At 35.7% G+C, this 18,693-nt stretch overlaps 1 long non-coding RNA gene and 1 other non-coding gene across 2 annotated transcripts; both read left to right on the plus strand.

The window, feature by feature from the left end:
* The first annotated feature begins 321 nt into the window (after nucleotides 1–321).
* On the plus strand, nucleotides 322–428 carry LOC141603954 (small nucleolar RNA R71). Its single transcript, XR_012525787.1, has one exon. It is a non-coding gene; the product is annotated as a small nucleolar RNA R71 (small nucleolar RNA).
* A 17,018-nt stretch (nucleotides 429–17,446) lies between these two features.
* LOC141598224 (uncharacterized) lies at nucleotides 17,447–18,211 on the plus strand. The gene is made up of 3 exons (XR_012523346.1): nucleotides 17,447–17,595; nucleotides 17,667–17,817; nucleotides 18,094–18,211. It is a non-coding gene; the product is annotated as an uncharacterized LOC141598224 (long non-coding RNA).
* The last annotated feature ends 482 nt before the right edge of the window (nucleotides 18,212–18,693 follow it).

Below are 18,693 nucleotides of genomic sequence, written 5' to 3' on the forward strand. Positions count from 1 at the left end.
GCATTAACATGTTGTTTGGGTGATTTGGAAGCTTCATCAAGCTTAGCCATAGCTTTCTCAAATTTCAAATTGATGGTGTCAATGTGAGCACTTAGTTGGGCACCCAATTGAGTGATGGAATCTACCTCATGCTTTCCTCCTCTAGTGGCCTTTCGAGGCCTACTATATTGTGAATTATGAACCGCCATCTCTTCAATTTTGGCCCATGTTTGATTGTCATCAACTTCGGTGAACATACCATCTTTTGATCCCATATTGAGAATGTTGCGGGAGTCTTCATATAGACCATTCCAAAATTGTTGCACAAGGAACCACTCGCTAAGTCCATGGTGTGGACAAGAACGACAAGTGTCCTTAAATCTCTCCCATGGTTCATACAATTATTCTTCATCCCTTTGTTTGAACCCGGTGATTTGGGCTCTCAACATGTTAATCTTGTTCGGAGGATAGAATTTCTTGTAGAAAGCAAGTGTCAACTTCTCTAATGAGTCAATAACAAGGGTAGCCGTCCCCAAGGTAAAGAAAGACACAACTAAAACCAATAAATGAAAATCAAATCAAGTTAACACCGTCCCCGGCAACGGCGCCATTTTTGGTGTGGTTTAAACTCGTCATCAAAAGCTACCAACCAAAATAATATTTATAACTTTACAAACTACTCTTAGCAAAGAGGCAAGTAAAGGTCGGATCCCAAGGGATGGGTATTGATGTAGGATTGTCAATTGCAAATGGTTTTGTCTTAGGGTTTAACAATTTAGGTTGAGATAGGAGATCAACTAAACTAATCAACAAGATGAAAGTAAATTAATGAAAACAAAGCAAGACAAATAAAAGAGATATAAACAATTGATTAAAGGCACTAGGGTGTCATGGGTTCATAGAGGATTCATGGGAGTTGATCATACAAACGTGTTCTCAATTATATAGCAAGCACTTATTGTTGTGATGGGATCGAGTTGGTGTATAAGCTTACAATCCCTAAGAAGGTTTGGGTCCCGGAGCCGAATCGATTAGATTGTACAACACCTACAAGTCAACTTAATCCTTCCTATTCAACTATATACATGGTCTAATGAGGCTCGAGTTGGTGTATAAGCTTACAGCCTCATTGAAAATATAGGTGATGCGTAAAAAATGCAAGGATTCATAGGCTCGCATTTCATCAAACATAACATGTGCATAAGTTGAAATCACAAAAAGTAAGCAATTTAATTATGAAAACATATTAGATTAAGCATGAATCATTCCCCATGTTGGTTTCTCCTAATTCCCCATTAACCCTAGCTAAGGAAACTACTCACACATTATCGAGTTTAGCATGCTAGCAAGGTTGTTAATTATACTAACAAAGTAAAACATGATGAATAAATGAAAGTAATTAACAATAATTAAATAAGGTTAAGAGAGAATTATACCTATGAAGATGATTCTAAATAATAAAGAAAAGAATAATAGAAGTACTTGATGATTGATGGAAGGTTGTCAATCCTCCAAGTAAACCCAAATAATCTTCTAATTACCCAAAATAAAGGAAGAACAATAGAGAAATAAGGAAAGATTAAGATGTGATTAATATTGAGAAATTGTATTACAACTAAATTAAGACTAATTTGAGAGAATTACAAAGTGATTAAGGATGGATTAGGATTGCTTAAGAGAGCATCCTAATCTAGGTAGTACAAAGGGGTATTTATACTAAAGATTAGGTATAAAGATTAGGGTTACTAAGGGCTTAAATGACTATTAAGACCCTAAGAAAGTTGAGGAAATGCTCCTCTCGAAGGAAATGAGTGGTTCCCATGCTAGTCTTGCCACGATCCGCCCGTCCTGTGCAGCGGCACGGGCTCTTCTGTCTTAGGATCCGCTCGGATCCAAGGGAAGACGCTCGGCTCCTCGGGCTGCAATCCACTCGTCTTGGGAACAAGACGCCCGGATCTTGGTGTTGTGAGACGCCCGGATCGTGTATGATCCGCTCGGATTCCTGGACAGACAGCTTCTCTTCTTTTCCTCCTTAACAATCCGCGAGGATCATTTTGGGGATGCAAGGATCCTTTCATCATTGCCCATTTCAGTTTATTATCTACTTAGGCCTCTAGTATTGGTCTTCTCTTTGATGCTTGGTCATTAGGTGCGATCCATTTAGCTTCATTTCGCCTCATAAATGCAAGGTTAGCAACCTTTTCTTACCAAGGGGACAAAACCTCAAACACTACTACAAATCCAGGCAACTACAACGCCCCTTTAACAACGATTATTCACGAAAATCACAATAGACGTTGTAGAATGTATGGCGCGAATTTTACTAAAATCAATTACAACGGGTATGGTTATAAAAACCGTTGTTATTAGTTTTAACAACGGGTCACACATGCACAACCGTTGTTAATAATTTGGCGCAAAATTGGCGCAAAGTTAGTGAAAAGTAATCACAACGGTTATTTTTTAAACCCGTTGTTAAACCTTATTTAACAACGGGTGTTTTTTTACAACCGTTGTTAAAACTTATTTCACAACGGTTGTTGTTTAATAACCGTTGTCAATACCTTCAATACTATAAACCACACAAACAGAAGTCTGCTGCAGCCACAAAACACAACCCTTAATACACAAACATAAACACATCAGACAAACAAACACAAAACACATACACACTCTCTTTCTCTCTTTCTCTATTTCTCTCTTTCTCATCGTCGCTTTATCTTCTCGCCGTCACTGTGATTTCATCGTCTATTACGTTCTGTATTTATCAGGTAAATCTCGCCGTCACGTACTGTTAGTTTCATCGTCATTATTTTCTTTTTCTATTTATTTCTTTTGCATGTATGTGTTTTTATCGACCATTATGTTATTTGTTTAAGTATTGTTCGCATAATTAGTTACTAAAACAATGAAGAAGCAAGATGAAGAAGTAAGATAAACATAATTAATATATATATATATATATTTATAAATACATAAATTAAAAAAAAAATTACATATGTAAAAATGCAATTCTTATATTTTCATGGAGGATCTTATTGTGCTCTATCGTATCCGTTCTCTCCTCCTTGGCTATTTGGAGGTTCCGTTTCAGATTGCTATATCGTCATATAGCCGCAAATCTTTGCTCCGTCAAGCCATTTTCTTTGGCGTGCTTTGTGCGGATCGAGCTTCCGCAAGGTAGCTCTGAAACTTTCCTCAATATGGAGGAACCGGCGGATGAAGTTGTTGTTGTTCTCGATCATGGTAAGAGTCTTTAGGATGAAATCATTCATTTTGTTAGAGTTTTTTGAGTTTAATTTGAAAGATTAAGTAGAGTTTGTTTTAACAGTTAGAGTTTGGAGATGAATATATGAGATAATGGAAATGTTAGTTGAGATATGCAATGTATTTATACTAAGCAATGTGTGGGTTGAGTTAATTGCTTTTTAATTAATATATATGTTAGGAAGTTGTGCCATAATAATCATCATCATATCTCTCAATAATGCTGCTTTAAATCCTATTACTAACCCTTCTCATTCCATATTATCCGTTCATATGTACAAAGTGATGTCGGTAATAATGCATGCATCGAATTCTAACAGCCGTAATTATGCATGCATCTAGTAATATTTAATTTAATTTTTTTTTATTTTTTAAGAACAAACAACAACGGTTATTGAGAAACAACCCGTTGTCTTTAGTTATAACAACGGTTTTGTATATTACAACCCGTTGTTATAACTTTCCCCCCAAAATTGAGTGACACTTTCCACAACGGGTTTTTATACATAAAACCGTTGTTAATATTTTTTGACAACGGTTTCGTTAAGTAAACCAACCGTTGTTAAAACCTTCTACAACGGACGCTTTAACAACGTCCGCTTTTTTATATAACAACGGTTTTTGACCGTTGTTATAGCCTGTATCTGTAGTAGTGAAAGAATATGCAACATGGGAAACTAAAGATAGTAAATGACCCAATTATGTGCTATAAAGCATAGGAACGAGGTTAATTCGGGGACTAAATGTGCTCAAATATGAGTCACATCACCTAGGTTTGGACCGGAGTGTTCACAAAAAATGCATTTGAGCAAGTCTAATGGGTTAGCTTGAGGCCTTAATTGCAATTTTAAGAAATTGCATGTTAATATCTAAACACTTGAAGTTGTTCAAGTAGGATAATCCCCCTACTACTAAGAGAATAAAAATTCTCTTAGTTTTCCCTCCAAAAAGCATCTAGCTAAATAAGGTAACAAGTAAAAAACATTCATTACATTATTATCCTTTCAATTAATATATTCTTATAATTAAACTTTAATCTTTTTAATTAAAATTCATATTTATGACTTTTTCATTAAATCCATAATTTATTATGCAATCGATTATTTCCATTTCCATAGATATTATTCTTCGTCAGTTACACACTAAAATTACGCAAACCTACTTCTTCTGCAGTCTTTAACATAATTATTGTCATCACTTACACCCTAAAATTACGTAAATTTTCTTATATTATCCTTCATCAGTTACACTATAAATATGATGTATATTTTAAAGGACGTAACAATTTTTATGTTAAAGTAAAAATGGTTTAAGACAAAAATAACTTAACTTAAAGTGTCTTTTGATGGTAATAAACTTTCTTTTTCTACCTCTTACTAAGATTATATTAATACATTATAACATTAAAGGTACAGTTAATTTATATAATTAATTTAATGAGATTATTTCTTTATAAAACAGAAATAAAAAAATATCGTGCTGTAGCACGGGGATCTACACTAGTTTGGTTTAAGCAAATAGTTGCATTAAGCTAGTAGCTTAAATGGACCAGCGATCAGAAAATAACAAATAGGAAGTTATTTGGACAAGTTCCATTATTCATGGTTTGACCTAGGGAATATAAAAGTAAACTAAATCATCGGATTACTTTGGTAGCTCAAAAATGTGCTTGTTTAAAAAATTATATATTTATATAAATAGGATCAAGAGAGTCTGCCCATCTTAAATGAGTCCTGCGTCCAATTCTGGACCATTAGATCAAACAGATCTAACGATTGACATCTGACGCATCACATTAAGGGTAAGATTGTAAATTCACCTATTATTACAAAATATTTGGCACTCGTCAACTTCCCTCATTATCTATGTTGAAATTTCTCTATCACCAAATTGGTGCGCGGGGAAGTAGCAAATAAACCCCATACGTTTGACACTATGTGCATATTAGCCCCATGTCTTTCAACAAGTGCAAATTAACCCCACTACTTTGTCCTATGGTGCATTTCGATCCAAATATTAAATTTTTGTAATATAAAAATATAAAAATGGAGCTAACATAATTAATGGATATTATATAACCATATATGGTATTACTAAATTGTTAAAACCCAATTTTACCCTTTTCTCGTCACCAGACCTTTACCCCCCCCCCGAACCATCACACCACCATCGTCACCACCTACTTCCGACCACCACAAACCTCCTGAGTTTAATTCAAAATCATAATCAACCACCAAGAACTTTGCCTCTTTGCCTCCGACCACCCTTACCACAACCCCATTTCCATTGAAACCGACCCAACCACACGAACCACCATCCCTACCCCCCCCCCCCCCTCCCCGAAAACCTATAATCTGCCCAAAAATCCCCATCCCAATCATTGAAAACCTTCGTCGAAGCGGGCGGATTTGATGGCAATGGGCGGCATGTGCGTAAGGTCGGCGTAATGCGGGTTAGATGGTCTAGTGGTGTATGTCGGTGTAGTTAGTTGGTTGTGACTTGTGGTGTAATAGGCTGTGGAGGGTTGTCACAGGTGGTGGTGGTGGTGGTTGTGATTGTGGCATGTAGTGGGAGAATGCACTAGAGTAAAGCATACTAAGAAGAGATTGTTAAGGGTACATAGGTCTATAAAACAATATAAAGGAGAAAAATCAAATTGGAAAAAGAAAAAAAAAAGTTATAAATTAAATATCAGTAAAACAAATAAAATGGTGGTAAGTTGCACCAAAAGCTAAAGTAGTGGGGTTAATTTGCACTTGTTGAAAGACATGGGACTAATATGCACATCGGGTTAAACGTATGGGGTTTATTTCCTACTTCCCCGAATTTGCGCGCGCCATTCTCTTCGTATTCGCATTCAAGTTGTGCACAAATTTTCGATTAGACTCTAATCTTTATCATCTAATAGCAAATCTTCAATCATGTTATTGTTCTGGTAAGTTTTCTCATGATTTCCTTTGTAATTTTTTTATTAGTTCATTGATTTTCCGTTTCAGTATCGTCTAATATTAAAACCCTAACTTGATTGTGTTTTAGATTTTTGTGAATATCGTGTGCTAGATTTTGTGATCATATATATTTTCCGAATTATTTGATGATATTTACTATGCTAGTTGATCTTTACTTCAAGTGTTCTTAATTCTTAGTTATTCTCTGTTAATTCACTCTCAATTAAAGATTTCAATTCAATTTCTTTTTCTCTTTGTTATTATTGAGTTAGTTGATATTCTCCTCTTTGTAATCATGCACAATTTTGTGCTGAGTTAGATCGAAACGAACGACAATTGTTAAAAGTTATTCTACATGAGTTAAATCAAGTTATCTATTTTCCTCTATAGGAAGAATTTGTATAATTTGCGATTATTTTGATTTGCTTTGAATTCAATTTTGTTGGACGCAATATTCCGTAAATATTGCGAGTTAGGCAATTAGCATAATATAAGCATATTCTTATATTGTTAATATATTATTAGCATATATTTAGGATGTAATTTAGGAATAGCAATTAGTTATTATTCGGCATATATTACGTCTAGGTTGTATATAACCAACGTTGACAGGGGAATACAAACACACATAAAAATCATATTCATATTTCCTCTTGTTAAATTCTTTATGGTATCAGGTTAAGGTTTCGATTTTGTCGAAACCTAAATCATGCCAGGCAACGAACTAATTACTCCTCCCACGCCGCATATCACCAAACCTGTGTACGCTATTTCCAATTCCGATGGAGTCTCAGCCAAAATTACTCATGTAATGCTCAAAGGCTCTAATGACGCGGAATGGTCAAAGGGTTTTCGCAATGGTTTGGGGGCAAAAAGGAAGCTCGGTTTTGTCAATGGATCACTCAAACGGTCGGCAGCTGACTCCGAGGATCTAGACGACTGGATTACGGTTAATTGCACGGTGATAGCATGGATTTTCAATACGATTGATCCCACACTTCGACCATCGATTTCTTAACGAGACACTTCTGTAGAATTATGGGATGACATTCGCTTTTCTCGTGGCAATGGCATTAAAATTTATCATTTGGAGTCGAAAATTTTTGATTGCAAACAAAAGGATTGAGACACTGTAATGGATTTTTACGGTCGTTTGAAGAAGCTTTGGGATGACGTCAATGACTACGACGCCCTTCCCACTTGTGATTGTTCTGGTTGCAAGTATAACATCTCGGTTAAGTTACGTGACCGTCGCGAAACACGGCAGACTCGACAGTTTCTAATGGGCCTTCTCCCGGTATATGCAACGGCGCGTTCCTCTATTCTGGTTATTACTCCCCTGCCCTCTTTGGATTATGTTTACTCCAGGATGGTGCAGGAGGAGGAAGTGCGGACTGTCACTCAGGAACGGTCTACAGCAATGGCGTTTGCGGTCCAAGGTGGACAGGGGTCTAGTTCGAAACAGGGGAGACCACGGCTTAAATGCTCTCACTGCAAGAAACCGGGTCATAGCGAGCCCAACTGCTGGGAGAAACACGTCTTCGATTGCATTAACACGACCTGGTAAATCCATGGGCAAATGATAGAGGCCATTTGCGAGTGCACCCTCACCAATCCTCGTCTTCAAGGTAGGGTCCTGAATAACACAAATGGAATTAGTGAATTGAATACATAATTTTTGGGAAACAAGCAATTGAGAGACAGACAATAAATTATAAGTAAAATCCGGAACGAAAAGCACGTCGAGCAACACGAGTTTGTCATTAATTCTCGCATTCCCGCGATGCGTAGCTTTTAAAGCAGCACATTTGTTTGATCTTTTACATTGTGATGTTTGGGGTCCTTATGATTCGAATCAATCTTGTGGGTCGCGGTATTTTCTTTCTCTTGTGGACGATTATTCACGTAGTGTGTGGATTTTTCTAATGAAAACCAAAGATGAAGTGACTCGACTCATGAAGGAATTTTTCGCGTTAATTCTTCGTCAATTTAATGCTACTGTTAAACGAGTAAGGAGTGATAATGGGACAGAATTTAAGCCTTGAATTCCTTATTTTCGTGAAAATGGCATGCTTTTCGAAACATCTATGGTTCAAACCCCGCAACAAAATGCTCGAGTTGAACGCAAACACCGTCATGTACTCAATGTAGCACGTGCTTTACGTTTTCAGAGTTCCTTACCCACTGATTTTTGGGGCGAATGTGTTCTCACAGCCGCGCATCTAATTAATAGGACACCAACTCGTATTTTACAAGGAAAAACACCATTCGAACTCTTATTTGGGAAACCGGCTAATTTAAATTTGCTTCGTGCTTTTGGATGCTTAGCTTATGCTAAAAATTTACATCCCACCGATAAATTTGATAGTTGTAGTCGGATGTGTGTCTTTCTTGGATATCCATTTGGTAAAAAGGGTTGGCAACTATTTGATCTCGAGACGGGTATGTATTTTCAGTCACGGGATGTAAGTTTTGTTGAGAGTATTTTCCCTTTTTCAAAATCAACAGTGCCGGATTCATTTACTGATAATAACAAAGTAGCTGATGATTTGGAAAATCCTATTCTTGATGACGAAATTGACTCTGGTTTCACGAGTTCACCTGGTACAACCAGTAGCGATACAGAGGGTCCTACTACTGTTGAGGAGGGGGGCGAAAATCAGGGTGATTCGGGTAATGGTGCAGCTGAAACTAGCCCAGCTACGACTGACAGTAGCGACAGTAGCGCTGCACCTGCAACTGGTGAAAATGACAGTAGTGCTACACCTGTAACTGGCGAATTGGGGACTGGTTCACATCAAACGGTTGAGGCAGATTCGAGTGCTGAAATTCTTGGTCGTGGAAAGCGAGATAAAATTCCGAATAAGAATCATAAAGATTATGTTAGTTGGGATTGCATTAACACGTCCTTGGAAGAGTCACCCACCACCGCTGATTCCGTCTCAGGTAGATTTTATCCTTTAACTCATTTTGTGAATTATGCAAATTTTTCGCGACCACATTGTCATTTTCTTGCAGCTTTGACTCGAGATGTCGAGCCCAAATCCTTTAAGGACGCCATGGGTGATTCTCGATGGAGACAAGCCATGACCGAGGAGATTAATGCACTTGAGAAAAATAATACCTGGACAGTATGTGATTTACCATCCGGGAAAGTAGCAATTGGGTGTATGTGGGTGTTTAAAATTAAGCACAAGTCTGACGGAACTGTGGAACGTTTTAAATCTCGGCTCGTAGTACTTGGTAATCATCAAGAAGCAGGTGTTGATTTTACTGAAACATTTGCTCCGACAGTTAAGATGGTCACCGTGCGCACTTTTTTAGTCATTGCTGTCATTAAGCAGTGGGAAATTCATCAAATGGATGTGCATAATGCCTTTCTTCATGGCGACTTGTCGGAAGAAGTATATATGCGTATGCCGCCTGGTTTTAGTAAAGGGTTCGAGGGTAAAGTTTGTCATCTTCGCAAGTCGTTATACGGCTTTCGTCAAGCTCCGAGGTGTTGGTATGCTAAACTTGCTACAGCTTTATCTTCTTACGGTTTTATTATGAGCGTTTCTGATAATTCCTTGTTTACATTCCGCAAAAATGGGGTTGAAATACATATTCTTGTTTATGTCGATGATTTAGTAATTGCTGGAAATAATGCAAATGTTATTTCTACATTTAAATCATACTTAAACAAATGCTTTTATATGACAGATTTGGGGAAGTTGAAGTATTTTTTGGGACTTGAGGTTGCACATAGCTCGAAGGGACTATTTGTTTGTCAACGAAAATATGTCCTTGATTTGTTATCCGAGACGGGTCTTATTGGTTGTAAACCTGCTAGTGTTCCAATGGACGAAAAACGCCAATTGGCACTTACTAAGGATGCTCCTCTTGAAGATGGCGCGAAATATAGACGTCTGGTTGGTAAATTGATTTACTTGACTCTTACTCGACCCGATATTTTGTATTCGGTACATATTTTGTCTCAATTCATGCAAACAACCGACTTCTATTCAATGGGAAGCGGCTTTACGAGTTGTCCGTTATTTGAAAAATCACCCGGGTCAAGGAATTTTTTTTCGTGCTGATTGGGCTCTCAAACTTGAAGCCTATTGTGATGCGGCCTATGGTAGTTGTCCTATTACTCGGAGTTCTATTACCGCCTATTTCGTTTGTCTGGGCGGCTCTCCTATCTCTTGGAAAACGAAGAAGCAAGCCACGGTCTCATTGTCTTCCACTGAGGCGGAATATCGCGCTATGACCGCTGCCACATGTGAAATTTTGTGGTTAAAGGGTCTTCTTGCCGGGATTGGTATACAGTTTCCCGATCCAGTTCGGCTTCATTGCGATAATCAAAGTGCCATGCATATTGCCAACAATCCCGTGTACCATGAACGCACCAAGCACATAGAGATTGATTGTCATTTCATTCGTACTCATATTAGCAATGGTGTTGTTTTACCGTGTTATGTTCATACTCAAGCTCAACTGGCTGATATACTCACCAACGCTTTGGGTCCTCCACAGTTCAAAGTTTTGGCCGACAAGTTGGGCATTTTCGACTCCCATGCTCCAACTTGAGGGGGGGTGTTGGACGCAATATTCCGTAAATATTGCGAGTTAAGCAATTAGCATAATATCAGCATATTCTTATATTGTTAATATATTATTAGCATATATTTAGGATGTAATTTAGGAATAGAAATCAGTTATTATTCGGCATATATTACGTCTAGGTTGTATATAACCAACGTTGACAGGGGAATACAAACACACATAAAAATCATATTCATATTTCCTCTTGTTAAATTCTTCAAGTTTAATCAATTTGCCAAATTTCTACAATCTCATTACATTTGTATCATTTTCTATTGTAATCATCTAGTCATACATTGAATTAAATCAGTTCGTCTCTTCTTTCCAATTAAAACTACTTTAAATTAACCGAAATCCTGAGAATCATCAAAATTTCACAAATGCAGATAATCTAAGCATGATGTGAAGTTTCAATTTGTTGATAATAATAAGCTTACACCCTGTTTGGTAACTTGGATTCTATTTGGAAATCCATATTTCTACCAAATTCGTTGTTTGGCAATGTGAAATATTTGGATTTGAATTTGGTTGAAATATGGGTCGAAATCCCACTCCGCTTTATTTTACTACTTTTGAAATAACACCCTTACACCTCTCATTCTCAAATCCCATGTGCGTCTGCTTTCTTCACTTCCCCATTGCGCACTCATCGACATGAAGTTTTATCATGCATCCAATTAAATGTCATATTTGCTGATAATTTTTTGATTATCAATCTTTTAATACACCTAACAAATAATTATTTTTTATACTTATATTTCTTCAAAAGGATAGATTTGGATATACAATCCGGAATTTAAAATTCTTTAGTTTACCAAAGAAGGGAATTGGATTTAGATTTTCTACTTTCAAATTATAAATTTCAAATCATGATATTCAAATGAAATCAAGGTTGCCAAACACTACCTTAAAGATATTCAAGTTGACAAAAATGAACTAGGTAACATTCTACAAAATAACACTAGTTTTTCTATATTATACTCCCTCCTATTCTATAACATCTTCCACATTTCCTAAAATGACAAATTTACTAAGATCTTCCACTTTCCTTATTAGTCTATAATTTGTGGTTCATAGGACTTGTGACCCCCCCCCCCCCCCACATTTTCTCTCTTACTTTCCATTTCCTCCATTTTCCACCACAAATTTCATTCCTCTTAAAAACTACCCAAAACGTATTGTGGAAGATCATAGTGAATAGGAGGGAGTAACAACTTATTTTTCTATATTGTAACTTGCACATGAGACAATTTCTCGCGTATCAGTTACCGTGAACAAAATGACATACATTCTCCTCAGATTACCATTGAGGAATCAGTTATCTTTTCAGCCTGGTTCGGCTTTCTAACACCATCGATTCAAAGACCAAAACTGTATGATCGTAATTTTATAGACTTTCGTTTGATGTTCTACTTATTTACTAAATAACAGTACTGATTTATTTCATTTACTTCAACAATTTGTGAATGAAGTTCTTGAAACTATCTTAGCTCAATGAAGTTAGAGATGCTTTAGTAGGCCTACCAGGTATCAATGGTTTATCAACTGAGCAACGGAAATGGCTCACTATTGTGGTAGAACTTGTGGCCAACCCATCAATTATATTCATGGATAAGCGTACAATGGGTTTATATGCAAGGGCAGCTGAATTGCCATGAGAGCAGTGAAAAATGTGGTTATTACTGGTAGCACTGTCGTTTGTACCATCCATCAACCAAGCATTGTCATATTTGAAGCATTTAATGAGGTAAAATTCTTCAGTTGACCTTAACCCATGAAGAAACAAATTAATGGGATAAGGATGGAGACTTGAGTAATGCAATCAATGGTAGTAATTTGTAGCCAAAAATCTTGACCTCTAGTTTTATCTCGCTTGTCCTTCCAAGAGACATCTTGTTTTTTTTAAATTAGAGATTCTGATATGCTCACATCCCTTTAACAAGTCTAATGCCCTTGCTAATATAAAATGGTCTATTGGTACTTCTGTTGTTGTTATCTTTTATCCACTTTCAAAAGATATTATTTAGGTAAAACTGCGTATCACAATTTGATAAGCCTGTATAAAAATCTCACCACTGCAGTTGATTCCATTGAAAAGTGGCGGACGCATGATCTACTCTGGACCACTTAGACAACCTTCACTAGAATTATTGAATACTTCCAGGTTCGTTACTTAATTTCTTTGTCAAAATTTTCTCTGTTTTGGCACCCTATGGTACTTAGTGAAGGTTTTTAATTTACGATAACACAGGATTTTGTGGAGCGACTAGGGTCGCACTCACATCGATTTATTAGCGGATACACAAGGTATATGACATTTTATTTGTTGATTATTTTTATTTTTATCAAATGTTGACTGTTAATCTTATGCTCATGATTCCTCTATTAAGATGGATGGATTTGCACATTAGGCTGAAAATTTGTATGAAAACGTAAAAAGAATGGAAATCCTACAAAAAGTGATTAATTTAAAGATGCACGTTATGTGGAAAATTAGAGGAGGTTGACAGGTTGTTGTCGACCATGCAAGGAGAATGCATCAAATTAGAGGAGTTGATTCGGGAAGTATCGGATAGACACGATTCTAACAACATTTAGTACGAGTATAAGATTTTAAAGAGTCAACAGCCTACTAGTTTCGGAAAATCTAACCTATGAGCAGGTGATGTTCATGGGTGTCACAGTAATGTTGTTGTGTGAAGTTTTTCGATTATTCTATTAAATCGTGGGGTTATAAGGATTGTGTTGTTATCGTCTATTAGCTCAAAAAGGTAGAGCGTTGTGCTATATTGCATAAGGTGTGGGTTCGAACCCCACATAGACGAACAAGTATAATTTTATATTTATACTTTAAAGGTTAGTAGGTCAATTATGTAGTTTAAATTATGAAGTTAATGTGATTTAAACTTATCATCAATGGAGTCGTTTTAGTTATTATAAGGATTCACACGGTTGTTAGATAGAGTAATTCAATACTGGAACATTAATGCCGAATAATAGTTCTATAAAGAGTAATAACATTGGTTACTTTAAAAGTAACACTCATTACACCACATACTAACACTAATTTTGAACATAATTACTCTATTTTGGTAGATAATGTAGAACAGCAGAAGAACGCCCAAACTTTTATGAAGTAACATTACATACTATACAAAGTAACACTACTTACTATATAAAGTAACACTAGTTTTGTATATTAATCTTCCAAGAAGTAACATTAGTTACTCTATTAAGTAACACTAGTTAATATATAAAGTAACAATGATTTCTAAGCAATGTGCTATTGCACATGGTGTGGGTTCGACTCCCACTTAGACGATCATATATAAAGTAACACTAGTTATTCTATGTAGTAACACGAGTTCTTCTATGTGGTAACACTCGTTATCGAACAAAGTGACTAGCTAAGAGTAACACTACTTATTTTAGAAAGTAATACCAATTCGTATATATAATAACACTTAATACTTTAAGTTTTAACACTAATTATTTTATAAAGTAACACAAAATACACTAAAAATGTAATAGTAATACACTTGTTATTCTATGTTGTAATGCTAGAATTAAAGAATGTGGTGGCTATGGTCATGCAGCAACGACATGCATGGGCAAGTGTCTGATGCACACAAAGATTTATTGGCGGATATATCTGTAACAAAATAATATGCACGGCATGTAGTACTAGTCAAAGTAGGTTTACAAGTTTGTAACCTCAAAAATCAATACTTAAATAACTTGGGCGTAACTATAACACTAGTTTGGCCTGAAAGTGACACTAGCTAGGCTTTAATGTAACACTAATAACAATTAGCCAATATGGGAGTCGAACCCACATCTTGTGCATTGCACAATGCTCTACCATTTGAGCTAATTGGCTTTAAAATATTATTAAATATAAATACGCGTTCCAATAGGTCCACGCTTACTCAACAATTTCATTCGCATTTCTACTTCGCTTACCATGACAAACATCGTTTCTAACATTCCAATTAGCCCATGATATCATCAAATGTTTACTCAACTCGACCCCCTGCCACCTTTGGACAGCATTCTCAAACAAGTCCAAGATCACCCTAACTCCACTCCCCTTATCATCCATTTCTATACCTGTACTATAAATATGTGTTACAATAATAGCAAACTCGTGTTACAATAACAAAAAAATGTGTTACAAACTACAATAACATTTAATAATGTATTATTGCAGTATAGTAATAAATATGCGTTACAATAACCACTCATATGTGTTATAATGACCGTACTTGTATGGATTTGCGGACAAAGATATATGTGTTACAACAGTCGTAAATGTGTTACATTACCTGCCAATTTGTGTTATAAACAACAAACTATGTGTTATAATAACATCGAGGTCACTTCTCATTTCTCACATCATATATATAGAAATACATAGAATAAATGGAACGATGAAAACTAGTAGGTATAAACAATTAAATACGCTTAATCGACAGAATATCATTCAAATATCATTCTACAACAGTTATTAGAAAATCATTAAAAAGGAAATGCTTGAAAACAAAAGATAAATGCACCTGAATTGCTTTTCTTCAAGTTTATGGTCTTGTACCCGTCAAAGCACCAATTACTCTACATGATGTCATTCAAATATCATTCTACTACAAAAAGAAAATATTTTATAACCTTCATATAGTAGTTCAAGCCTTTATGGTTAGTCAAACTACTTCAACTATTTGTGAATTTTAGATCCTAAACATCAACATTTCACAGTACTTCAGCATTTGATTTTTGAGGCAACCTAATTTCAATGTTGCATCATAAGATAAAAAGTAATTGAACAAATTGTCAAACCATCTTTTTAACACTGCTAAACAATTCACATTAGTTAAGAATGTTACACCAATATTGTAACACTGTTATACAGTAATAATCGTAAATTCGTAACAAAGTCGCAATGTTAATAATCGTAAATTCGTAACAAAGTCGCAATGTCATTGAAACATTTAACTATAACATAATTAAACTATTGCCATAACACAAGTATTTCTTGTTCAATTAAAAAAAATATTCATACACTCCAACCCTTCTTCTAAGAACATGCATATGGAGATTCATTAAAAAGGCAATTAGCATAATGCAAATATCATAACATAAGCATAAAAATAGAGTAACAGAGTTTCCTCAAAATTATAACATAGTTAATCAATTATGGTAACAATATTTTTCCTCCAAACTGTCAAAAGAATGAACAAACAAAAATCAATTCAAAATGCAGTAAAGACCACAGCGTCATTCACTAATTCGTAGAAATGTTGCTACATGACGGGATAAGAGGCTCAATCTCAATCGGCAATTAACATCGACATAAGCTTATATGTGTTTCAATAACATTAAATATGCGTTACAATAACAAACAATTACCGAGTATGGAGTATGTGTTACAATATCAGTAACTGCATTAACGTGATACAACATTGAAAAATATGTGTTACAATAATATCAATTATGTGTTATAATAACAATTAGAGGTGTTACAATACGAGTACGCAATAAACAAAGACAAATGTATTACAATAATCAAAAGTATGTGTTATAGTAATAACTAATACTCTGGAAATGTCTTATATGAACAAATAACATTATCAATTCATATTGTTATACTAACAATTAGTTACGATATAAAATTTTCAATTGAATCTTGAAATCAAAATTTTCATATTGTCATCAAAATGTTCGAAAATACGACACTCCGTCCTCATATGTTTTCAATTGAATCTTGAAATCAAAAAATCTTATGAAGTCAAAGCTTCATACTATATCTTATGGCTCAAACAATAAAACGAATAATACATGATCGATTCGATCGCATATTCGTATATGAAGAATATGCACTTAGATCGACATTCGTTTAATTCTTGAGATGTTGATTTGATTAAAACCAACGGAATCGGCAATTTTTTCTTTCAATTTTGAGATTTTTCTAGGGTTTTTTTATTTGGGGAATAAGAGAGAGAGAGAGAGAGAGAGAGAGAGAGAGAGAGAGAGAGAGAGAGAGAGAGAGGGGGGGAGAAAAAGGATTACGCATCTAAGTTAGTACCTCAGACCTTGTAGTTTTTGAGCATATACACATTTTTGAGCATATTACCATTTATAAATATAGTTTTTGAGCAATATTATATTTTTTTAGTGTAATGCTTTAGTAAATGTGCTCAAAAAATTTATACTAAAGCAGAACTCAAAAACTTTAAAATAAAACTCAGAAAATAAACAATAAAATGTACTACCTCAGATGTATAGTCTATGAACTGGAAAGAGAGAGAGAGAGAGAGAGAGAGAGAGAGAGAGAGAGAGAGAGAGAGAGGGGGGGGCAGATGGGCAAGATAAGGGAGAATTTGAAATGAAGGAAACAAAAAGATGTTCGGTCTTTATGTTTTAATTAAGTAGTATACGTGGCACAATCTTAGCGCTCCATCCTATAGATCATACGGTCCTTATTTGGACTCAGGACTCATCTAAGGGGGTGGACTCACCGGATCCTCCCTGTATGTATGTGTATATATATATATATATATATATATATATATATATAGGGTCGAGATCAGGTGCGAACTAAAGTACGGTGCGAACCGTGCGAACTAATTTAGAAAATAATCTTAACAACAAAACTAACCCATCGCTCTGACTTCAAAAGAGTTCCCTCTCCCTTCTCCTTTATGTTAATCCACATCCCGCCTAACTTCCATCTCCATCATCCACCACCACCATCCGTCGTAGTTTCCCGGACGATCGCCGGAGACGGTGCTATCCTTCGCCAGCCACGCAGACCAAGCAGGTGCTCTTCTTTTGTCCCTCTTATTTCCATCAATAATTTATGGATTTTCCAACAACTTCCATGAATTGCAGATTTGAAAGACGGTTGATTAGAAACTCAGAATGAAGAGTGGAATGAGTGCATCCCATGATTTTGAATTATCAAAATTCGATCATCATCATCATTCGCTACAATTCTTCTTCTGACTTTCTACCAATTCAATCTTCCTTCCTCGCATCAAATGTGAGTTTCGCTATTGCTTTTTCTCCTCTATTTCTTAATTCCGCATTTTTTCTTTCATATTTCTTCCTTTTTATTAATTTCCTCATCAAACTATTTTACCATCCATTTTTTTTTTGATTTTCCCAACTTTTAATTGTTGCATATACTTAGGTTACAATATCTTGAATTTTTTGACCTATTTTTTATCAATGTTTATTCATATACTGCTCAAATGATTGCTTCAACTGCTACAATGTTCACTACTCAATACTAATTTTGGGTTTCGACATTGTAAAGGAGTGTATCTAGCTGACAGAGAGTTGTATCTAGCAAGGTAAAAGAGTGCATCTAGCTTGTCAGAGATGTGTATCTGGCAATCTAAAGGAGTGATGTGTATCTAGTAAGGTAAATGAGTGTATCTAACAAGGTAAAGAGGTGTATCTGGCAATCTAAAGAAGTGTATTTAGCAAGGTAAAAAAGTGTATCTAGATTGACAGAGATGTGTATCTAGCAATCTAAAGGAGTGATGTGTATCTTGCGAGGTAAATAAGTGTATCTAGCAAGGTAAAGGAGTGTATCTAGCTCGCCGAAGATGTGTATCTAGCAATCTAAAAGAGGGTATCAAGCAAGGTAAAGGATCCTAACATGTCTAAGCACCCTCACTCTACTTACTTCCTTTTCTTATAATTATCGACACTTGAGGGTATTCGGAGGGATATCAGCCTCGGACAAGAAGCTTTTTTCGTCGTTCCACACCTGGAAATAGAGTTCTTGTCCCAAGTACCTCCTGTGCCATATTTCAGACCTCAAGTTCCACATTCCCTTGTTATCTACTGCTGCCAATACTACTGTCCATGAGTTTGAGTACACCTGCAAATACCGCCAATTGTAATCTTC

This window comes from Silene latifolia, chromosome 9 (genome assembly GCF_048544455.1).
Source record: "Silene latifolia isolate original U9 population chromosome 9, ASM4854445v1, whole genome shotgun sequence".
NCBI classification, from domain to species: Eukaryota; Viridiplantae; Streptophyta; class Magnoliopsida; order Caryophyllales; family Caryophyllaceae; genus Silene; species Silene latifolia.